Source organism: Etheostoma spectabile, chromosome 23, assembly GCF_008692095.1.
Source record: "Etheostoma spectabile isolate EspeVRDwgs_2016 chromosome 23, UIUC_Espe_1.0, whole genome shotgun sequence".
NCBI lineage: Eukaryota > Metazoa > Chordata > Actinopteri > Perciformes > Percidae > Etheostoma > Etheostoma spectabile.
This window is the reverse complement of record NC_045755.1, coordinates 23,276,251-23,301,771: the sequence shown is the minus strand read 5'-3', so window position 1 is coordinate 23,301,771 and position 25,521 is coordinate 23,276,251. Positions and strand designations below refer to the sequence as shown.

The following is a 25,521-nucleotide window of genomic DNA, read 5'->3' as shown; positions in this document are numbered from 1 at the left end:
CATCTCTACATCAGAATCAAGATTTGAAGTGAACAATATATAGCATACTTGCTTTTTTTAACAAGAAGTCAGCAGGTTACTTGCCCAACCTGGTTGGATAAAACATTAGATCTCTTTGGGCTGCACGATTATGGCCAAAATGATAATCACGATTATTTTGATCAATATGGAGATCACAATTAATTATCACAATTATTTGTTGATTTTCTACTCCAAAGTGCTGGAAAGGAAGGTTTCACCAATTGTTGAACGTCAGGTTATCAAGGAACAATCTCAGCAAGGTGATTGATGGATGATTCTAGTTACTTCACCAAGTTCAGCCCAAATGACACAGCTGTAAGACTCTTTGAGTACAGGTAAACTTAGAAAACAGGATTTAAAAGAAAAGAAGAAAAACATTTGAGGGGCAAAAATGAAAAGCCCTCAAGATCTGATTTAAATAGAGAAAAAAAATCAAGTTCTAATCAGTGGTTGAAAGAAGACAACTGTAAAAAAAAAAATATCTATCTCAGAAAAAAGTAAAAAAACTCTTCAGGTGATGTAGCTCAGTGGTAGAGCGCATGCTTTACATGTATGAGGACCTGGCATCTCCAGCAGGTATTATGGTAGAGTCTTTAAAAGAGCTGCAGAAGATATTACCTCCTGTGGTAATCTGACTGGTAGGGTTATAGAACGTAGTGGTAGACTAAGACCTCCTGTTACACAAACTAAGCGGTATGCTCTCTCTTTTATACCTCAGACTATCAGACAGCACAACAAGCACTTTAAATGTACACGTTTTTCCATTTGTATTTATGTACTGTAGTGTAGTATATTTTTTGTATTATGCTCCTGTTTTTATGGGTGTTACAGCAGGTATGAGTACTGTAGTTTCCATTTTTATGGATGAAACTACTAAACTTCACATGCCATTAAGTTTACTCTTCAGCAGGTGGAGACATTTAATTTCAGAAACAGATGACTTGTTAAACATCAACAGACTGGAATTATACTTCCTGCTTATACATAGCATATGAATTAGCAGAGGATGGTTTCAATCCATTGACCTCTAGGTTATGGGCCCAGCACGCTACCGCTGCGCCACTCTGCTGTCTTCCAACGCCCCGCGATCCTGAGGTAGGTGATCAAATCGTCACTGAATACATATCCTAGTCTGAAAGCGCAGGATTGCTCCCATCGGGTTGGGAGTCAGTTGCTGTCCCAAGTGAAGAAGTTCTTGTATCTCAAAGGCAAATTTCAAATAGTGCAACTTGTTCCAACTCAAAAACCACTATACTACTGAAACTTTGGATGACTGCCTCTGCCTGTCACACGGAAGATTGGGGTTTGATTCCCTGATGGGGAGATTCTACCAGCTGTTAATTATTTACCAAGGCTACATCGACACTACTACGTCTGCCAGAGTAGTTTGGATACGAGGCCTAACCATTGCAAAAGATATGCGTTTTTAAGAAAGTATTAGAGTGGATTTACTCCAAGAAAGACAAAGGTTTTACAACAGGATTCAGAATGATCCTGCTATCAAAGATGTGTTTTCAGTGACAATATGATCTCAAACTTAGAGGACTAACACTAGAAGGAAAGATTTTAATCATTGCAGCTTTTTTACCTTTGCTTATACTCATCAGCTCAGTTTTTATAACACCCAGAATGTGGGAGGTCACACAGCGGTATGCTCTCTCTCAGACTATCAGAAAGCACAATAAGCACTTTAAATGTACATATTTTACAACTTCTATTTTACTGTATTTATTTGTATAGGATGGTTTCAATCCATCAACCTCTGGGTTATGGGCCCAGCACGCTTCCGCTGCGCCACTCTGCTCTGGTGCTTGTGAATAGGGGCTGGAAACTCGATGATGCACATTTTGAGGGGAGGTTTAGGAACCATGGCAACCAAGGCTCCAACAGTTTACGGGTTGTAAAGTTAAACATTTGGGAGACCTTGCAACTATCTTTTATGTGAGCTTGAGCTCTACCACTTAGCTACATCCCCTGAAGATTTTCAGATTTTTTGACTGTTTTCTGAGATCGACTTACACTTATCTTATTAATAGTAACATCACTCAAAGAAAAGCTACTGCAATGGCTGGGTAGCTATGCTCACCACTATACCACCATCACTGGACAATGCAATGTTGACTGCAAATCTTGCAACACATCTGGGCATTGAGACAGATGTTTGCATTAATTACCATAAACACAAGGAGGTCACTACAACCCACAACACTGTGCTATACAAAAATGCTCAAATCCTTCTCCGTTTTTGATTAAAGCAGGACACGGGTAAAGTGCAGAGTTGGTAGACACTTGTTAAGTTAATCATCCACTTTATTGTTTTTAATTAATTAATTGTTAAATTAATCCTCTGAATGATCACTGATCTGTTGTGAGATTTTTGTGCCTTCAATATCACACATGTGGATATTATGAAAGAAACTGTCAAGCAAACACTTACAACACTTTCAAAGGTTCCATGGTGTAATGGTCAGCACTCTGGACTCTGAATCCAATGATCTGAGTTCAAATCTCAGTGGAACCTGTTTTTAAGCCACATAACAGGTGAAAAAGATCAACCTTTCAACTTTCCACATCTAGTTTAAAGTGAGCTTACAGGTTCAAAATGGAGCTGAACACGGAGGAGGATTCCTCCCTAACGGCCGCTCTGCTCTGCTCCGTGCCCCCGCTGTCCGGTAATAGTTAAAGCAGATAAAAACCTAAAGAACACTCAAAAGCTTCAAGATAAAACTCACTTAAGAAGCTTCTTCAAGTTCAAGAGAAGGCCTGTTTCCAGCCAGACTATGAATTGATTCATGAAATCCCTGTTATTAATATGCAGTCATTTCCATATGGTCTAGCGGTTAGGATTTCTGGTTTTCACCTAGGTGGCCCGGGTATGGGAATCAGTATCAAGCTGATGTAGGTCTGCAGCAAGATCTGTAAGATATATTAAATGAGAGCTGTATGCCCTGATATGCATTTCGCCAAACTTACCTCATATAATGATAATAAATAGACATAATATATGTTTTATGATCAAACATTGTAAAACTTTAACTAGACATGGTAGTGGAGAAAAGGTGAAAACCTGAATCCTAACTGCCAGACCGAACTTCTTGCAGTGTTTTATAAACAAGTGATGTATCTATTTATGTGCCCTGTTCTTGGCATATCTATGGATGTATTCATAAAATCACTGTTATTATTCAACGTGTCAGTCCCATATGGTCTAGCAGTCTGGATTCTGCCTAAATAACCTTTACACACATTCTTAAGGAGTCCTCTGTACATCTGAGAAAGCTTTCAGTTAGTTTGATTTTACATTTATTTGGCCTAAGTGGTGTCCAAAAGGTCTTGGTTGCTGCTCTTAAAGACTTCTAATAGTAAGGAAAACCCTGGTTTTCACCCAGGTGGCCCTGGTTCAACTCCCGGTATGGGAATTTATATTTAACTGGTGAAAGTCTGCAGAAAGATCTGTACGATCTCTGACATTGATCCTGTATTATATCAGAGCTGTAGTTACGTACGTAAAAAGGTAAAAAAGTGGAAGATTAACTCAAGAAGTGTTTAATAAAGATAAGCAAGTACAGCTGTATCTGTATCTGTTAACCATATGAATTATCTGTTTCTGTATTTGGAGGGGCCAAACCCGGAAGTGGACAGGATTTAACCTGGAAGTGTGTTAGGTTGTCTTGAAATGGGCGGGGCTTTAACCAGTATGTTATTTTAAGCATGCAATTGATATCGGTTGATCAGAAATTGTTATATTTATTGTTGAATCCCAGGGGCCCGAATGGCGAGGCTGCGGCCTCAAGGGTAGTAACAAAAGGTTCCATGGTGATATGGTCAGCACTCTGAATCCAGCGAACTGAGTTCAAATCTCAGTGGAACCTGTTTTTAAGCCACAGCACAGGTGAAAAAGATCAACCTTTCAACTTTCCACATCTAGTTTAAAGTTAGCTTACAGGTTTAATGTCCTTGGCCATTTAGACTGTAAACAGTACATTGGTGGGGGCACGTTGAGGAGTCACCTGGTTGCTAATGTAACGCAAAGGAGTTCCAAATTTGACACTATTGACTGAAAGTGATAAGCTTTGAGTTACATGGGGGATACACACTTTGCATTCAGTCTCGTAATCATCATAAAAATTAGGTATCACTGAAATCTGAACTTGTGTTGCTGCAGTCAGAGTTTACAGTGCTCATCCTGAATGGGCCAGTATAGTGCATCAGAATTGCTTGTTGAATGGTCTATTAGCTTTGGAACCCCCCTTTCCCCACAGCTTTCAATTGTCAGATATGGGTGGGGGAGAGGGCACTGTGTCCAAACCTTTCTGTGTAAAAAACAACAACTAAAGAAGTCTCTTGGATGAGAGACAAAACTTCTGCGGAGGACCTTTCAACAAATCCAGTTGCCCTTGGCCTAGTTGTGCATTTTTGAGGGTGATAGCATGGATCAGGAACCAAAACGGACTCATCTGGACTCAATGTGGGCATTTTACGGCAATATTTGACACATTTAGACCATGAAGACATTTATCAGTTCATTTCCCATCTGGCAGGTTTAATTGTGGACTCAGTTGGACAATTTGGAGATAATTGCACAATGTTGACCCAATTGTCAGTCTATTTCCCATCTGGCAGGGACATTTCTGGATTCAGGTGGACATTGTGGACAGAAACATTGGTGGATCTTGATTACCACCATAGGATTTAGCCTGTATTGCACATTGCCTTCACATCGCTCGCAATGTATTGCCATTGTCAAGCACATTGCCACCCTGGTGACTTTCTTCCATGTCTCCATGTCTCCATATATTTGGGCTGACAGTTGAGAAACCTTCCCTTGTTAACTATGACATGGATAACTGAGAACTTACTATATCATGACATGTTTAATTCACTATATTATAATTTTTGAGAAAGGTCCTACTGGACATCTGTTGGATCAGTCAGGATGGCCGAGTGGTCCAAGGTGCTGCGTTCAGGTCGCAGTCTCCACTGTAGGTGTGGGTTCAAATCCCACTTCTGACAACTAGCATTCTTATCTGGAGCACCCAGTATTGGGAATAAAGAACTTAGCAGTTCTTTGTATTGAAGAGGACATGAATTTTCTTAAGAAACACAATTGCAAGTAGAGTGTTTTGTGAGCATCTTTATTGTCAACACATGTAAAGTTACTGACTGTGATTTAACTGAGGGATTCGGTGAAAGTTATCTTTTTTTTTTTTTTTTTTACTTTCGGTTGTGTTCAAAACAGGAGAAAAGGGTTCTTTGTTGCATCCAGGTTGTTATGTATAACAGATAAAAAGCGCAAATTGACATCATTCCATCCAATACGGGCAAGATGGGGTTTTGGCCCTGGATGCATAGAATGCCTGCCATATTGAGCGACAAAATTTGGGTGTCCTGAAAAAAGGTTCTTTAACTCTATCTCCCCCACCTCTTCTTTTTGTTTCTTGTTATGTCCTGCTTTTGGGTTGCCTGTCCATCTCTACATCAGAATCAGAAATGCTTTATAGATCCCCAAAGAGAAACGCTGGAAAAGAGTTCTCCTGCAAGCCAGATTTGAACCAGCAACTTAAGGATTTCAACTTTGCGCCTCTACAGTCCTCCGCTCTACCAACTGAGCTATCGAAGGGAGCTATTACAGGATCCCCTGGATGGAAATAAAAACATTCACATAAACTCGTAGATCAATTGACAAGTATCCCACCCAGAAAAGAGATTCTAGCCATTTTTCAGTCAGGGGGGGTCCTGTCGTCTCAGTCGCTGTCCACGGCCCATGAAAATTGGCAAGGGTCTTGCTTCTATTATTTAGCTGCTGTTAAGAATCTGAGTCTAGTTAAGGTCAGCATATTTATTTTTCACAAGTACAAAAGGCTCGGCCAAAAAGCAAATCCCACCAAAAATAGTTTCAACTCATAGGCGTTCCCCTCCAAGGAAGTCTTTTGTAAAAGGTGAAAGACTTGTGCATTATGAAGAGAAACCAGAGTGAGTACAGCTGTCTGCTCGAGAGCAGCAGAAAACCCTAGTAGACCCAGTCCAAACCATCGCGGTGAGCCTCACTGGGTGTCCAAACTAAAATGATAAGAGGCAACTTGGTAGACTCCTTACTGATGTTTATATCTGTACTCACAATGCCCTTTTTTTAAACACCAGCCAATCACAAGTGTTACATGTGAATAATCAATGTATGAGTAATCAGGAAGCACACATAAAAGATAGTTGCAAGGTCTACCAAATGTTGAACTTTACAACCCGTAAGCTGTTGGAACCTTGGTTGCCACAGGTTCCCGAACCTGAGGTTCAGAAAAGCAGAGCAGAGTGGCGCAGCGGAAGCGTGCTGGGCCCATAACCCAGAGGTCGATGGATCAAAACCATCCTCTGCTATTTACTATGCTTTGTTTCAAATTAAATCTATTTCCTGTTTGTTGATGTTTAACAATGCAAGTGTCTGAAGTGAAATCTCTGCAATGCTCAATGCATAATACAATAAATATGCTAAACAACAGTACAAGTACATAAATACAGTAAAATAGAGACTGTAAAGTGCTTGTTGTGCTGTCTGATAGTCTGAGGTATAAAAGAGAGAGCATACCGCTTAGTTTCTGTCACAGGAGGTCTTAGTCTACCACTACGTTCTATAACCCTACCAGTCAGATTACCACAGGAGGTAATATCTTCTGCAGCTCTTTTAAAGACTCTACCATAATACCTGCTGGAGATGCCGGGTCCTCATACATGGAAAGCATGAGCTCTACCACTGAGCTACACCCCCTGAAGAATTTCAGATTTTTTTTTCTCCTTTTTTCTGAGATAGACTTAGACTTATCTTTATTAATCCTTTTGGGATGACTCCCGCAAGGAAATTGAAATATCACTGAATAAAAGAAGAAACCTGGGTGAAACATGTAATGTTAATGTTGTGTATGGCTTCAAAACCTGTAAATGCAACCGCAGTGGCTGGAAATCAGACCTGGGCAATATGCTTGCACTGCTATGGTAGCATAGTCGAAAAGTAACACACCTGTTGCCTTTCTGCTGGACAATAAAATGTTCACAGCAAATCTTGTAACACATCTGGGCATTGAGACTGAAAATAAACGCTAAGAGATACATTGGTGGAGACGGGTGGATTCCAGTACCAATGAGATAACACAATATTGTTCATGTAGGTACATCTGCAATTTGGTATGCTGTGATGTGTCATTGGTTTGCTAGCACCGGTAAATAATGGCTGCCAGTGTCGGCAGGATTCGAATGTAAAAAACCTATTCAGTTGAATTAGTAATACCAGACACGGGCAAATCTTAATGCACTTCCTATGTCTGTACATCCTCGTGGAGGCAGCTTGATTGATTGTTATGCTCCCTTATTTCTACCATAACAGAGATCTAATATTTTATCAAACTGGGTTGGAAGAGTAACCTTTCTGGTTACTTTTTGACAAATAAATAAAGTAACGTCACTCAAAGGAAGTTACTGGCTGGGAATCAAAGCAAATCAACTGCTTGGAAGGCAGCTATGCTCACCACTATACCACCATCAATGGACACCACCATCTTGCAACAATAAATGCTAAGAGATACATTGGTGGGGACGGCTGGATACAGATGTTCATAAACTTTTCAACTAGTTAGTAGTAGTAACCAGACACGGGAAAATTGCAAAACGTAGTGCAAAAAACTGGGTTATTAGAATATTTGGGTTGCAATGAGGTCACCTGAATGGTTGTAGGACTTTAAAGACAAATAAATAAATAAAACGGAACATGAATCTTCCAGCTATGTATTGATATCACAAGCAGAGAAGTAAAACCTAAGCCATTTCCCTCTCTAAAACACTTCTTATATGTCTTGGGAGTCACACTTTGAAGAAATAATCATTGTAACTTATATATATCAAAATACATAAATTTTTTCAAAAAAAGTCCAGACACTTTTGCCCTCATGACATTTACTTATGCCAATAATCAACATAACAATGTCATATTTGTTGATATTACTCCCACAGCAATGCTACACAAGCATTTGTGAGTCTAAAACAGTTTTCCCATATACAAAAATAAACATAATAAACATTATAACTCATAAGAATCACATACTATTTCCATTTCTTCAAAAAAGGCCCAAATATATAATATATAATATATAATATAACATATGCCAAATCTCAAACCAGTGATGCCATTCTCCTTTGTTAAACAGTAGATATTTATCTTGTCCGCTATAACTTCTTTGATTGCATACTAGACTAGTTTGACTGGGAGGATTGGGCTGTTTCACCCTCCATACCCTTTGGGTTACGCAGTCTCCCATATTTGGGCGTGCTGCTTGCCTTAACTTCCAAAACACAGAGAAGAGACACAGAGCAGGGAGCTAGCAGCAGAAATGAGTGAAAACGCGATGAATTATGGAAATCAAGTGGATAAATCTTGGATGTAACAGTTTGGATTCAATGCTCAACAACCCCGAAAAAAAGGCACAAGTTCCAGGCTGGATAGAAAATCACCTGTAGAGGCTAGAAAGACCCTGAAGAGACCTCCGGGACCACTAGCTTGTTAGCTGTTAGCTGCAACAATCGGTAAGTTTCTGTCTTTTATGGTTATTAAATGATTAAAATATAAATCAGAGGTGCTGTTTTTGGTCGTGCACAAGCTTCTCGGTTCCAGAGAGTTAACAGAGATCTGAGTGTTGCGTGGTTATTGTAAATAGGTAATGTTTGTGACGTATGGTATGGTTTTACACAGAATGACGGATTAATGAATGTAGCAGTAGTATGTAAATCACCGTAGTTTTAGATGTTAAAATGTGCGCATAAGAAAGCTACGGGATTACTGTGGGGAAATGGAGAATGGCTAGGTTAACTGATGATTTTAAACATTGTAAAAATGAACGAACACGTTGAACACGTTGAACACGTTAAACATATATGGGCATATAACATATACCTACTTTGGATGGTATAGGTAGCGTATCGACGGCCGACATGTGTGTGTCCTGCAGATTCATTCCAGTGAGTGAAAAGGAAAGTCACATCTACAAAAACAAATCTGAAAGATGTGACTCCCTGATGGTCTAGTGGCTAGGATTCGGCGCTCTCACAGCCGCGCCCCGGGTTCAATTCCCGGTCAGGGAATGGTCAGGACTTGACACACTGTAAAAAAATCTGTAATTTTACAAACACCAATAAATTACAAAAATAAACTGTGAATTTGAGGGACAACTAGCACATATGAAACCACCTGTGGGAGTGGAACATGGATGTTGTGGGAGCTCAAATCCTGCTCCGGTCTCAGGGTCCAGATAAATACACTCAGAAACTAAGATGTTGATGAATGATCTTTTATTTAGTGGAATATTCCAGAGACAAGTCATGAAGCTCATTAAACCTTGTGCCTGTTCTCCTCGTCTCCAAAGATAAGATGTAGCCTTTACTCCCACTCTTCAGCTGTCTCTCCCTAGGACATCCTGACCTGCTTTAGCAACAATAGTTACATTAAGAATTCAGTTAGTTGCACAAGCAGTGTCCACTTCTCATATGTCATTAATAAAGCATTGGAACATTACAAGCATTCATAATTATTCACGGTAAATATCTGGTTAATCATACTTCAATATATGGTTTAAACAAATATATTTCCAACAAACCGCACAGACCTTTAGGAGAGAGAACCAACTTCGGCAGGGGTGTGTAGAGACCTAGATGATTTTTTTTGCCCTTAGAAGGCTGTGTTGTTTTGCCAGGTTCTCAATAGGTGGCAGCGTTACCCCAATGGTTCTCTCAGCGGACCCCCTCCCCCCCCCCCACTGGGCCCTTTTCTCTGTCAGAGGGAGATGTTGCTTGTTCCACTCGCAGTGGTTCCCCTGTAGAAGGTGGGGAGGACTGTTGGGTTGAGATGGGTCTTTTTTAGTCTCCTTAAGAAGTGCAGGCGTTGGTTGGCTTCTTTAATGAGGGAGGAGGTCTGCAGGGACCAGGTCAGGTGGCTAGACACGTGAACCCCTAGAAACTTCATGTGCTCCACAGTCTCCACCCCAGCGCTGTTATTATGGACCGGTATGTGCTTAGGCCGGTTTCTTCTGAAGTCAATCACCAACTCTTTGGTTTTCTCAACATTCAGGATCAAGTGGATTTGGAGTTTCCCCTCCTCCCTGTAATTTGCCGTTGTCACTGCCCTGGATGAGACCCACCACTGTTGTGTCATCAGCATATTCAATAATGTGATTGGTGTCGAGTTTTGCACAGCAATCACAGGTCATAAGTAGGGGGGGGAAATCACCAGATGCCTCCCGATACGATATCACAATATGGTATCATTGTGATTTTAAACATATTGCAATATTCAATTCAATTTTATGTGAATCTGGCTACCACTCCACTGTAGTACCCTACATTAAGTAGCCCTGCATTCTTTTGAATGGTAAATGAACATATTTTAAAGAGTAGTTTTAGAACTGGGCTGGAATTTGCAATAAAAAACACGACCGTTCCCATTTTGACAAACTGTTTTGATCACTTGAGGTGAAGTCTTTTGTCTTGGACAGTTACCTTGCAATCTAAATCTGTATATCCTATTGTCTCTGGAACAATAGTTGACAGTTGGAGGAGTAATGGCTCTTTACAGTGAATATGCAAAAGAAGATTCAAATTCAGCCCAGGTAAATGCTCAGCCCATATTCACACAGACCTAAACCTTCTCACCTGGTTACAGTATTCTAAAATCAACAAGATTGTCACAATGTGAAAGCTGTTACATGCAGGTAGTGTGGCCGAGTGGTCTAAGGCGCTGGATTTAGGCTCCAGTCTCTCTGGAGGCGTGGGTTCAAATCCCACCACTGCCATTTGCAAATGTTACACACAGGGTGGCCTTAAAAAGCATTAAATAGTCTTAAATTCAGATTGGGTAGGTCTTAAATATGTTTGTGTCATGTCACGGTGAAAATGCAGGCAATCTGTTGTCGCAGTAACAGAACCCCATTTGTACATTTCCTATCCTCTGACCAATCGGCTGACCTAACCTTAACCACTCCAACTAATCCAGCTGCTTCGTGGGCGGGTGTTGGCGTGGCCGTAGTCAGTGAGATTCGTTATTTTGCTGGATTTTTCGCGGGATTCGTAATTTCGCCCCATACAGGTACACAGCAATGGTTGATAGCCACTTAGAAACATGGGGAAATGCAAATTCAGTAAGAAATGGCTTGAAAACAACGAGTATCCTTGGTTAAGGTCGGTGCCTGGAAATGATTTTGAAGCAAACTCCATTTTGTGTCGGAAGTGTTTTAAACTTGGGACAATGGGGATCAAAGTGGTGGAATCTCACGCACAAAGCAAAAAACAGAGAGACTATGTGAAGGCACGCCAGCAACCCGCCATTGCTAGCTTCTGCTCCACCGCTAGCAACGATGTGAACGCTACAACGCTATCGCTAGATGGTACGATGGAATATCCACTGCCAACAACGCCAGTTGACCTGCGAGCAGTTTGTGGCTCTACGCCAACACTCCGAGCAGAGGAGATTTGGGTGCTGAGGACCATGACGCCGTGCCTGGCCTGTACCACAACCTGTTGATGAAAAACAAAACATTTTCATTTACTTTTTAATAAAACAGCATTTGAAAAATGTGAAATAAACATTTAATACCCTGACAACACACACATGCAATTACTCACGTTGTTCACATGCGCCACCACGTGGCACCAGAATCCCGTCAGTGTTACGCTTGCCCACTTCAATTTGGCAGCCAAAGAACAACGGTATGTTTTCCCTCGAGGCATCTAAAAAAAAGTACATTCATTGAAAAACAAGATTTATTTCACAATAACCATATTAAAACAAATACCACACACATTATTTAAACAGGTTTAAGGACACTTATTTTTTAACACACAAGATAGAAACATGATGCGTATTATTTTCAATATGTAGCTGTCTTTTATAGCAAGAAAACAACTTCATTAATTTGACAACACGTGCAGTATTCAACATATTCTGAAAATACACACAAGCAAATAAATAAACGCAATGCAAATAAACGATGCAAAAAGAAAAGCACACAAAACACAAACAAATGCAACAAAAATGGTGTATTTGTTAGCAGGATTGCCGTATTGTTTAGTTCAAAAACACCCAAACAAGTACAAAGATGGCGGACCAGACGCACACTTTTGTTTTGAAAAGTCAAAGCTCGGTGACAGCCGGGAGGACATGAGACGGGAGCATAGACTATGTACTATTACTATATTAATATTATTAACTTAATATACAGTCAATGGACGGGAGGTCTCAAAGTTGCAGCCCTACCCCACTCTAATAAAAAAGCAGAGCTCTCTCTCTCTCCGTGGGGTCGAAGATCAGCTGTTCCACTGTGGTTGTGTGTATTCGCAGAGCGTTTGCCTATTTGGCTGTGCGTATTTGCAGAGCATATGTGTATTTGGTTGTGCGTATTTGCAGAGCGTATGTGTATTTGACTGTGTGTATTTGCAGAGCGTATGTGTATTTGACTGTGTGTATTTGCAGAGCGTATGTGTATTTGGCTGTGCGTATTTGCAGAGCGTATGTGTATTTGACTGTGTGTATTTGCAGAGCGTATGTGTTTGGTTGTGCGTATTTGAAGAACGTTTGCTAAATGCTGTGCAGACGTTTTGTCAAATTAATGAAGTTATTCTTAATTTGCTTGTGTTTTGTCTATTTGTCTGTGTGTTTTCTGAAGTTGCAGGGCGTTTGCCCCCGTCGGCCACCGTAGCTAATAGCCCCAACATACTAAGCTCAAAAGACGAATTGCGACCTTTATCAAAACAACTACCGTCCCAACATCAGCAGGATGATTTTACGATGATTATGTTCTATGCATAGTTAAGACTCAATATATACAAAGGGACAGAATTAAAACATGCTATAGCTAGCAAACGTTAACAATAGAAGTTCACATTAGCTGGCGATAGGTAACGTGAAGTGATTTTCCATAACCAGAAAACATACATTTAAAAGTAAACTTACCCTACAAGTAGTCAACTCATAGAAAATGAGAATTATTCCAAATCCACTAAATTTGATAAAACACTGTTGCGTTATTGCTAAAGCCACGTCCGAATACACCATCGTGCTTCAAAACAACCGGCAAGGATCCAGCTGAGGCTCGGCCTTTTAACAATACCGTTGTGACGTCATTCCATTTCTGGGAAAAACAGAAATGAAATAACGATTTGAATCATCAAACATAATTTTGAAACCATCAAAATAACCACGGGTTACATCGTTGCTAAATTAAATTCACTGCTTTTGTAGAATTGTAGACATCAACTTAGTTTTGCGAAAACAAAGCTTTACTGCGATCTTACAGAGAAAAACTACACTAACCATAATTTTTAACGTTGTCAGTGTCTTGGTAGCAACGATTTGTTGATTGTTCACATCGCCATTTTGGCTAGGCCGATACATCATAGGCAGCTAAAGCAAAACATGATTGTTATATCAATCTTTATAATACTCCTGGAGTTATTTTCACGACCTGTACACGCAAAATCGAAATCTTGCTTTACTTTCTTTAGCTACTAAAACGTGAAGGAATTTAAGTAACTAGCTAACGTTGGCTAACACTATTATTGCACTCATAAGAAAACAAAGACTGTAATCTTGGAGTTGTAAAAGACTAAGCAGCAAACAAAACGTTGGCCTATCTTAATAACAGAATGAAGCTCACGTTTTTAGGCAGAGTTATTAACATGGCTTAACAGCTACAGCGTAGCTAGCACTAAACCAACCAGACTCCATAAAAAAAAAAAACTATTTTTAGCGTGTACAGAGTCAACATATTTTTCAAGACTAGAGTTGTGATGGTTGGAAAAGTGTAGAGAAGACCAAATCCACTTTTCATAGTTTTATTTGGTTCCTGTTAACTTTGAATGAGGTATGTTATACGGTGCTAAAATGACTGTTTATTAACATGGAGTCTGGTGGAGCCTTTGCACCATATATATATATATAAATATCCAGGTTTTGCTAAAATTTTAAATACGGTATTGTTTTAATGGTGAAGTGTTAAATGACTAATTTCTTCACAGATATTACATTCCATGAACAGATAGTGTGGGCGTCTGGTTCTCCATTCACATGGAACCTTTCATACAGAACCCACATTCACATTACATTGTGGGGAACTTCATGATAATCCATGATGTCATTCCCCATTAACAACTTATTCAACAATAATGACTTTCTACTCAATGTAAAGTCCTTCACCCCATTTCAATATAATCTACACGTAAAAACCACTATGCCACCATACTTCATACTAATTAATGTCTTTTATAATAGGTCATGAAAAGGTCATAGTGCATGTGAACGAAGGCCAGTCTGTGTTCCATTCCCCTGAAAAGTAAAAGTGAATACCAAATACTAATCCCTCTATCTGGTTAGGAAAACTAAAACACCAGCTCACTAAACCTTAAAGTTGAACCATATAATATATTCCACTTTTCCTAATGTTTATCAGTTACTAGCCTTTGATCTCTGATCTTGATATTTATAGATACTATCCATTATATATTCTAAACTGTAAAACAAACTATGATGCTATAGAACAGCAATCAACAAGATAACTCTACTGATTTATCTAAACCTATTACTATAATTAACACAATTGTTATAAAACCACTACAATATATGCATTAATCCACCTACTGTACCAAACACCAATGTAGTTTTCATAGTCAACATTTTAACAAAAACATTTATTTTAAATAGTTCTTCAATATACAAAAGAACCCCCCCCCACCGATAATAAACAATGAACTTGTTAATCTATAAATATTTACATCTATCATACATTATACATATGCATCTAAAACTACTATAATAAAACACTAATATAAAACAACAATTAACAATACACACAACCTTTTGTCTAAATAAAGAGAACACCAAAATAATTTTTAAATAAAATAAAAACAAATAAATAAAATAAACTATTTTTTATTACTCTAGTTCAATTTCCTCATCTCCCTCATCTCCCTCTTCATTATGGACCGCTCCATTCCTTTCCCTATGACTGGTGTCTTCCTCCTCATTCCCCTCTTCCGTCTGTAGGACAGCGGTTGACGATCCACCAATCTCAGCCTCTTCCTCCATGTCATCTGCAACCAAAGATAAAAACACATTCATTGTGAATGCACCTCGCAATAATTATTTGAATAAGTCAAGAAACCATTATGTGATGACAAATACCATATTACTGTCCAAAATCACAATCTACACATCCAACATTGTAAACAGATGTGTTACACAGAAGAACAGTTACATTTTATAATAATGAATATCATAACAAAAATTATTCATGTTCAACTTCCTAAACTACTACTGGAAACATTACTTTAAGTGTAAGATGGTAACATTTACTTCAGTTTAACAAATACTACAATCAACCGTAAGACCACAGTTATAAATAAAACAACATTCACACTACACCTAAACCCAGAAACTTACCATCAAAAACTGCTGTTGCCAAAAACAACTGGTGTTCCAGTTGTAAGACCTTTCCTTGAAGGCGTCTCTCCTCACTCCCATGACGTTCCCTCTCCCGCTTCAGGTCACGTAGAAGCCAGCGGTTTTTGGCTTCTGTAGCCGCTCTCAGCCGCGACTCTTTGGCTACCAACTCCATGACATCAGTTATTGCTGATGCGTGTGTATAATTCTTGGCGGGACACATTCTCATCCCAAATCATGTACTGCAGAAAAAAGAAACATAATGACAGTAAACTACATCACACATTACTTTACACAATAAATATAAAAATAAGGTATGATATCAGAAAATTAAAGAAAATAGTACAAACTCATGTACTTCAAATACATGTTTTTTTATTAATTTAATATCAACTTTTTTACTATAAGTCTTGATAATTAAATATTTGTAATGTTGCGACGACCCCATCACACAAACAAGTACACACACAAAACATAAAAGTAATACTTGTTTACTAGGGATGAGCCGAGTACTCGGCTGAAACGAGTATCCGGTACGGATAAAGCACTTTTGCCGAGTACAAGTATTATCCGAGTAATGTGAGTCAATATCCGTGCTCGGATTCAGTGAAAGTCTCCATTGACTGTGTCTCCGTTCTGTGATAGGCTCGTCACAGTGCCAGTCACAGCGCCTCTCCCTTACACTATTCTGTAATAGGCTAGTCCCAGCGCCCTCCCCTACACTATTCTGTGATAGGCTAGTCCCAGCGCCCCTCCCTACTCACAGATTCCTCCTGTTGTTGTGTCCCACCGGCTGTTCTCACACGCACTCAGAACACGGAGAAGTGAACAGCGTTCTCCCCTTCTGGTCCGCGGGCTTTCCCGTTAACATTTAGGGTTTCTTCAAGCTTCAGGTTTGTTTTATACTTCGGTTTGAACTAGTACCTAGTAACCAGGAGACTTCTGGTAACCGTGGGGTTTGTTCAGACATAGTGCTTGGTAGAATGCGTGTTGCATCTCTGCCGTTGGAGTTTTTTTTTTTTTTTTTTTAACTGCCTGCTGCTCTAACCAGTTTTTTTGAGTGTCTGAAACTTTCTTGCTGTGTTTTATAAAAAAAAAAAAATAAAAGGCAGTTGCGGTATAAATGAATATTACAAATTAAGTTACACACACAAACACATTCCAAACCCCCCCCCCCCCCCCCTCTCTCTTTGTTTCTCTCTCTCTCTGTATCTTTTAATCACTCAGACACACACTCACAATTGAGTGTGTTTGTCTGTGAGTGTGAAAATAAAAGAACCAAAAAAAAATCATCACACTGATCATAGAAAAATTAAAAGTTAAAAAAATAAAGTTATATTATTGAGTATGAAAACTCTTGTTCATTACATTTTACTTAATAATTGCAAGCACATTGTTGTATTTATTGTTGCAAAACTTGTTATATACTGTAGGCCTATATAGTTTGTTACCATGACAACACCAATGACACTCAATGCTGATGCGGTCATGGAAATAGTTTTCTAATCAGCAATAAATATAACAATTTCTGATCAACCCATATCAATTGCATGCTTAACCCTCATGTTGTCCTTGGGTCAAATTGACCCGTTTTCATTGTTTTTTTATTCTATTTGTCACAAAAACATGGGCCGTCCAAATAAGACATTAAAAATATCGAAAACCTTAGGAAAAAACACCCAAAACATGGGGGAAAAAAGGCAGCCACAACATTAAAAAAGTGACAAATGTTGGAAAAAGCCATAATATTGTTGAAAAAAAGTGACCATGGTTGACTGGAAGACAACACAAGGGTTAAAATAACATACCGGTTAAAGCCGCCCCCCCCCCCCCCCCCCATTTCCGACCCACTTCCGGGTTAAATCTGACCACTTCCGGTTTAGGCCCACTCCGAGTACGGATCCGGATACAGATAATTCATGTGGTAAACAGATACAGATACAGATAATGCTCTACTCGCTCATCCCTAGTTACCAGGAAACTTAACTTACCCTTTTGTGTTGGCGAACAACCATCATGTCGACGTCTGAACTCCGTCAGAATTCCCCAAACTCCTGTTTTTTTCAGCAGTGATTTTGTTGCTTCATTCAGCTTCTTTTGAAACAAAACATTTCTTCTGGCTGTGGCGAGTAGTCGACGTGCTGTTGTGAGTGGAGTTGAAAATTACATCATTACGCGCAGCTATGGTGACCAGCCACGCTGAGGCGTTACTCATTTTGCAATGGAAAACGGACGCAAAATGCGTCGAGGCGAGTTGAGTCGAGCTGTTACCAGCAGTGGAAAAACGCCACAAGTGTATTCAGTCCGTCAGCAAGTCTGTAATCCACAACAATTAAAAGGGTGTATGCTATTCTACAAGGGCCCTTGTATACCTTTAGAGAATGAGAAGAGAAAAGGTGATGTAAAATTAAGCATTTTAGCCCAACACACCCATGTGAGCTAAGCAATAGGTCAAACAAATCAGGAGTGCCACACAATTTACCTTTATTACCCAGTTAAGCAATCCTTCAACACAGACAGGCATAACACAATGTTAACACCTTTGGTCCCCCACAGTAAAATGCAATATATTAAGACAACAGTATGTGCCACCATGCAGGTTTGTTTTTGATACATTTTCCAGCTCACCGTAGCATTTTCCAAAAAATATAAGTAAAATCTGGTCCAATTGCTGTCATGATCAAAATTAAGAATTTAAAATCATTACCACAATTTGTATGAACCATTACAGGTGAATTGTAGGACTACAAAATACTTACTTCCTTCCACGTAGAAACTTGTTGCAGCCTGAACCAACTGGTCACGTCCCTCCATGGTGGTGATAGGCCTCAGTGATCCCAATAAAGACAGGCTCTCTGCAGCTTCCTCAACAGCATCTCTAGCCGATGCAATATCAACTGCCTCACTGATCTTATTGACAACATGTACAGTTTATTAGTATGAGGCCTTTTGAGATAATTCACCATTTGTAACAGAAAAAAAAAAAAAGTCATTTTACCATTGTAGTTGAGATCATTGAGGGCTGAACCTCATTTACAATGACAGAGTCAAATTAATATAGACAAATGCTAAAGAATAAACAGAACACCATCAGTACATAATATACACCTTTCTGAGTTTCAACTGCAAATCCTGGTCTGCTACCTCTTCCAGAGTGGGTGGCAATGTAGGTGTTGAGCAGAGGTTTTGGTAGAGCCTCTTGGAAAAAAAGAAGGCAACACACCTCCATGTACCAGTGCCACAGCCATCATCACTCCAAATGTTCTGTAGAGACTTTTTTGTAATGCTGCAAAAAAAATTGAAATGTTCTAGTTTCCAGTGGATAACCGTTGGCAAAAATCTTCAGGAAACGGTGTTTACAACTTTCTCAAATCTAAAATTTGAACAAAAGAAGAAAAAATCAATATGTCAGATAAGTGCCATGTGTGGGTACTAACCATGGCTGTCCAGGGACAGGTTCTTCCTGTTCTGTGGCCCTGTAAACAGGCTGCTGTCTTTTAGAGCAATCATAAGCAGTGGGAAAAACTCCCGTGTAAGGCCCCCTTCGTCCACTGAACCCTCTGCTTGCATGAAGTCATCCATAAATACAATACTTAATTTGGCTTCTGGATTAAAACTCCTCCTTGCAAAGGTTTGGATGGCACCATCCATTATGTTTTCTCTGCATACATTTATCATGTTACTGCTGGGCGTCTCTCCAATCCAGACTTTTGATAGAATAGAGTGGTCAGTAAGGTTTTCAGATCTGGTCTGGAACCACACACAACAGTAACCGGGAGGGATGAGCGAGTACAGCATTATCTGTATCTGTTTACCACATGAATTATCTGTATCCGTATCCGTACGTGGACTGGGTGGGGCCTAAACCGGAAGTGGTCATATTTAACCCGGAAGTGGGTCTGGTTGTCTTGAAATGTGCGGGGCTTTAACCGGTATGTTGTTTTAAGCATGCAATTGATATGGGTTGATCAGAAATTGTTATATTTATTGCTGATTTGAAAACTATTTACATGACAGCATCGAGCTTCAAATCAATGGTGTTGTCATGGTAACAAACAAACTATTCAATTCAATTTCAATTCAATTTTATTTATAGTATCAATTCACAACAAGCGTTATCTCAAGACACTTTACAGATAGACCACACTCCAGAATTTACAAGGACCCAACAGTTCTAGTAGTTTCCTCCAGAGCAAGCAACAGTGCGACAGTGGCGAGGAAAAACTTCCTTTTAGGCAGAAACCTCGGTCAGACCCAGGCTCTTGGTAGGCGGTGTCTGACGGGCCGGTTGGGGTTAGAATGAAGAGTGGCAATAACAAAAATAGAAAAAATTAGTAGTTTGTAGCAGTTCTTTGTAGAAGTTCATGGCATAGCAGGACGCTGTGCGGCATTACAAGGCACAGCAGGATGTAGCAGGACGTAGCAGGGCACTGCAGTGTAGCAGTAGAACATGGCATCACAGAACGTGTAGCGGGACCATGGCGACAGCTGCTACCCTGATTTCGGAGCCTCTCTGATCCAAGGGAGCATGCTGGGGGAAAAAGAACATAAGGACTCCGGGGAATGACTCCCCAGAGCTAGATTAGTAACAAGCATTTCTGGGACATGGATGCACATAAATGAAAAGATGGAAAGATAGAGGAGAGAGGAGCTAAGTGTATCAAAATAAGTCCCCAGCTGTCTAAAACTATTACAACAAAACCAAGAGAGACGAGGTAAAGAGAGCTCCAGCCCGGCCGGGCCAGAACTCTCCCCAACCGGATCGGGCTGTATGCCAAGTCTCCCTTTAGTTCTATTATATTCTTGATTACATGATAGATAAATCTGAAAACTATGTGACTAACTACTACTCCCTAACAATATTCGATTCTATGCCCTAACTAGTGTATCAAAATAAGTCCCCAGCTGTCTAAAACTATTACAACAAAACCAAGAGAGACGAGGTAAAGAGAGCCCCAGCCCGGCCGGGCCAGAACTCTCCCCAACCGGATCGGGCTGTATGCCAAGTCTCCCTTTAGTTCTATTATATTCTTGATTATATGATAGATAAATCTGAAAACTATGTGACCAACTACTACTCCCTAACAATATTCGATTCTATGCCCTAACTATAAGCTTTATCAAAAAGGAAAGTCTTAAGCCTACTCTTAAATGTGGAGACGGTGTCTGCCTCCCGAACGCAAACTGGAACCTGGTTCCACAGGAGAGGAGCCTGATAGCTGAACGCTCTGGCTCCCGTTCTACTTTTAGAGACTCTAGGAACCACAAGTAACCCTGCATTCTGGGAGCGTAGTGCTCTTGTAGGGTTGTAAGGTACTATAAGCTCTTTAAGATAAGATGGAGCCTGACCATGAAGAGCTTTGTAGGTGAGAAGAAGGATTTTAAATTCTATTCTAAATTTTACAGGAAGCCAATGCAGAGAAGCTAAAACAGGAGAAACGTGATCTCTTTTCCTGGTTCCTGTCAGAACACGTGCCGCAGCATTCTGGATCAGCTGTAGAGTCTTTATGGATTTTTTCGAGCAGCCTGATAGTAAAGAATTGCAGTAATCCAACCTAGAAGTAACAAATGCATGGACTAATTTTTCTGCATCATTTTTAGACAGGATATTCCTGATTTTTGCAATATTACGTAGGTGAAAAAAGGCGATCCTTGAAATTTGCTTTAAGTGGGAATTAAAGGACATGTCCTGATCAAAGATGACTCCAAGATTCTTCACAGTGGTGCTGGAGGCCAGGGTGATGCCATCCAGAGTAACTATATCTTTGGATAGTGCGTCACGGAGGTGCTTGGGTCCGAGAGCAATAACTTCAGTTTTATCTGAGTTTAACATTAGAAAATTACAGGTCATCCAGGTTTTAATATCCTGAAGGCACGTTTGAAGTTTAGCTAACTGATTAGTTTCATCCGGCTTGATTGATAGATATAATTGAGTATCATCTGCATAACAATGAAAGTTTATTGAGTGTTTCCTAATAATACTGCCTAAAGGAAGCATATATAAAGTGAACAGGATTGGACCGAGCACAGATCCTTGTGGGACTCCATGACTAACCTTGGCCTGCACAGAGGATTCATCGTTAACATGAACAAACTGAGATCGATCTGATAAATAAGATTTAAACCAGCTTAGAGCAGTCCCTTTAATGCCAATTAAATGTTCCAATCTCTGTAATAAGATATGATGGTCAATGGTATCAAATGCAGCGCTAAGATCTAATAACACAAGTACAGAGATAAGTCCTTTGTCTGAAGCAATTAGGAGGTCATTAGTGATTTTCACAAGTGCTGTCTCTGTGCTATGATGAACTCTAAATCCTGACTGAAAATCCTCAAATAAGCTGTTGCTATGCAGAAAGTCACACAGCTGTTTGGCGACTGCTTTCTCAAGAATCTTAGAGAGAAATGGAAGGTTGGATATAGGTCTATAGTTGGCTAAAACATCTGGATCAAGGTTTGGCTTTTTCAGAAGAGGTTTAATTACAGCTACTTTAAAGTACTGTGGTACATAGCCTGTTAATAAAGACAAATTGGTTATATTCAGTAGCGAAGTGTTGACTAATGGTAAAATTTCTTTAAGTAGCCTAGTCGGGATGGGATCTAAGAGGCAGGTTGATGGCTTAGATCAGGGGTGTCAAAGTCAAATGGACGGAGGGCCAAATAAAAAATTTAGCTACAAGCCGAGGGCCGGACTGTTCGAATGTTCATTGAAAAATTTTTAAATGACGCATATAGTCTAGTGAACCTAATTGAACCTACTGAAAACCTAACAAATATATTCCAATATGATCAGATAAATAAAGCAACATTTTCTTATGGCTCTGTCAGTAATCTTTAATTTTCAACAGACACAAAAGACAAATTTCCTTTATATAAAAATCCCCATAACATGAACATTAAATGAAAGAAACCGGTATTCAAGGCACCATCAGTAGCCTATATTTTCTATTTTAGCAAAAGTGGGCTAAATTTACTTCAAAGAAAAAAACAATAATAGCAATTTTCTATCATCCACTCAACTGAAATATTTTTAAAATATAATGGATTGAAATACAATAAAATAAAGTGCAAAAATCTATTAATCAAAAACAACACTTTGTTAAGGAGAAGTAACATGCAGTGAAAACAAATATTAAACTTTAACTTTTAAACTTGAACTGAGTAAAAACTCTAAATATGTGATTGCACAGTAATGTTCACTTGTTTGAGGTTGAGGGTGATACTTGGTGGTGTCCCATCTTTTCCACAAGTTCATCAATGTTCGGGGTAAGGCTCTGAGCTGAGGAAATCCTCAGAATTGAGTGGAGGTGTTCAGCAGTAAGTCGACTTCTGTGTGATGTTTTGTTCAGGTTCATCAAAGAAAACAGTTGTTCACACAGGTATGTGCTGCCAAACATAGACAACGTTTGAGCAGCCTGGATGCGCAGCTGGGGCATTGTGTCGGGGAGGAAACGGGCGAACTCCGCAGCACCCACTGCCGCATATTTTGCCCTCAGTGCATCATTGCATTGGAGGTCAATCAACTCCATTTGGAGGTTTGGTGGTGAGCTTTCCACGTCAACAGCAAATGGGTTACCGAGCAGTTCCAACCTGCTTTTTTGTGCTTCAAAGTCAGCAAATCGGCGTCGAAAGTCAGCGGCAAGCATACCTATTTTATCAGCCAACTGTGCGCTCGGGAACGCACTGGTAGAGAGCTTCTCTTTCATGGTCTGGCAGCTGGGAAAGTGGCTCAAATTCTCCGACTCCCACCTTGTTTGAAACCCCCGGTTCTCAGTGTCCACCTTCCGTTTTGCCATTTTTGATGGGTATCTGAAAGTTAATTTTACTGTGATGCTGACGACTGCTGTGCCAATAAATATTGAAATGAAGCAGCCTACTGCTCGGTGCGTCACCGTTGCATTGTGGGAAATGTAGTATTGGTGTGTGTAAAAGATCTGCGGGCTGCCGGCTTGCTGCGGTCTGCGGGCCGGTTCTAATAATAAATCAAGATCATCCCAGGGGCCGTAAAAAACCTTCTCGCGGGCCGGATGCGGCCCGCGGGCCTTGACTCTGACATATGTGGCTTAGATGAAGAAATAATTGAATTAAATTGATAAAGATCAAGTGAAGCAAAGCAGTCAAAACATGTATCTGGTTTTACAGTTGTTTCTAAGGTTCCTGAGCTTAGAGATAAGCCAGTTAAAGGCAGGTCTTGGTGAATTTTGCTTCTAATAGTTATAATTTTATCATTGAAGAACCTCATAAAGTCGTCACTACTAAGAGCTATGGGAATACTTGGCTCAGTAGAGGTGTGACCTTCTGTTAGCCTGGCTACAGTACTGAAAAGAAACCTGGGGTTGTTCCTATTTTCCTCTATCAATGACGAGTAGTACGCTGCTCTGGCATTACGGAGGGCCTTCCTATACGTTTTAAGACTATCTTGCCAGGTTAAACGAGAATTTTCCAGTTTGGTGGAGCGCCAGATATTCTCAAATTTCCGCGATATTTGCTTTAATTTGCGAGTTTCAGTGTTATACCATGGAGCTAACCTTCTTTGTTTTATTATCTTCTTTTTTAGAGGGGCAACAGAGTCGAGTGTCATTTGCAGCGAGCCTGCTGCACTATCAACAAAATGATCGATTTGGGAGGGACTAATAGCATCGGAGTCCTCCGTTACTTTGGGACTTGGTAATGAATTAAATGCTAACGGAATCGCATCCTTAAATTTAGCTACAGCACTATCAGATAGACATCTTGTATAGGATGTTTTGCCTAACGGCGTGTAGTTCAGCAGTATAAACTCAAAAGTTATCAAACAGTGGTCAGATAGGAAGGGATTCTGTGGGAACACTTTTAAATGTTCAATTTCAACACCATATACCAGAACAAGATCGAGGGTGTGGTTAAACCGGTGAGTAGGTTTATGAACACTTTGAGAGAAGCCAATAGAATCTAATAGAGAGATAAACGCAGTGCTAAGGCTATCATTCTCATCGTCCACATGAATATTAAAATCCCCTACAATAATAACTTTGTCCGTTTTTAGCACTAAGTTCGATAGAAACTCTGCAAATTCGGATAAAAATTCAGAGTATGGACTAGGTGCTCGGTACACTATAACAAATAGAACTGGTTGCATTGATTTCCAACTTGGGTGTGAAAGACTAAGAACAAGACTTTCAAATGAGTCATAATTTAGTTTAGGTTTAGAGCTGATTAGTAGACTAGAATCAAAGATAGCTGCAACTCCACCTCCTCGGCCTGCGCCTCGAGGAATGTGAGTATTAATATGACTGGGGGGGGTGGATTCATTTAGACTAACATATTCTCCATCACCTAGCCAGGTTTCAGTAAGACAGAATAGATCAATATTAGAATCTGATATCAATTCATTTACTAGTACACCTTTAGAAGAGAGAGATCTGATGTTTAAGAGTCCACATTTAATTCTCCTATTCTTTTGAACTATTGCACTTGTGGTTTTAATTTTTATGAGGTTTTCATGCACAGCTCCTCTTCTGTTTACCTTTGATTTAAATAATTTTAATGGTCGGGGGGCAGACACCGTCACTATGGGATTTTTACTAGGTAACACCTGGAATAAAGGAGCAGAGAAGTGTGTTAGACTGGGACTCTGCTTCCTGGTCCCAACTATGGATTGTCAAGGATTAAGTCCACCAATAAACTTGTCAATGTTTCTAGAAATGAGAGCTGCTCCATCCCAAGTGGGATGAATGCCGTCTCTCCGAATCAGACCAGGTCTTCCCCAGAAAGACTGCCAGTGATCCACAAAGCCCACATCATTATCTGGACACCACCTCGATAGCCAGCGGCGAAAAGATGACATGCGGCTATACATGTCATCGCTGGTTAGATTTGGCAGGGGTCCAGAGAAAACTACGGTGTCCGACATTGACTTCGCGTATGTACACACCGATTCAACATTAATCTTCGTAACCTCCGATTGCCGTAACCGGGAGTCATTAACGCCCACGTGAATAACAATCTTGCTGTATTTACGTTTATCCTTAGCCAGCAGTTTCAGATAAGACTCAACG

The 25,521-nt window shown here is 39.9% G+C and overlaps 1 protein-coding gene, 1 long non-coding RNA gene, 2 other non-coding genes and 1 pseudogene across 4 annotated transcripts in view; 3 read left to right on the top strand and 2 right to left on the bottom strand.

Moving 5' to 3' along the window:
- Positions 1 to 25,521, top strand: part of LOC116672880 (NACHT, LRR and PYD domains-containing protein 12) — a 769,761-nt gene that overhangs the window by 252,677 nt on the left and 491,563 nt on the right. The window lies entirely within an intron of this gene.
- Positions 1 to 25,521, top strand: part of LOC116672882 (zinc finger protein 271-like) — a 643,109-nt pseudogene that overhangs the window by 216,298 nt on the left and 401,290 nt on the right.
- Positions 5,883 to 5,998, bottom strand: LOC116673501 (U5 spliceosomal RNA). The gene has a single exon (XR_004327853.1). It is a non-coding gene; the product is annotated as a U5 spliceosomal RNA (small nuclear RNA).
- trnal-uag (transfer RNA leucine (anticodon UAG)) lies at positions 10,763 to 10,844 on the top strand. The gene has a single exon. It is a non-coding gene; the product is annotated as a tRNA-Leu (tRNA).
- On the bottom strand, positions 18,249 to 19,218 carry LOC116672905 (uncharacterized). The gene is made up of 3 exons (XR_004327675.1): positions 18,922 to 19,218; positions 18,593 to 18,770; positions 18,249 to 18,394 (listed from the first exon to the last, which is right to left on the bottom strand). It is a non-coding gene; the product is annotated as an uncharacterized LOC116672905 (long non-coding RNA).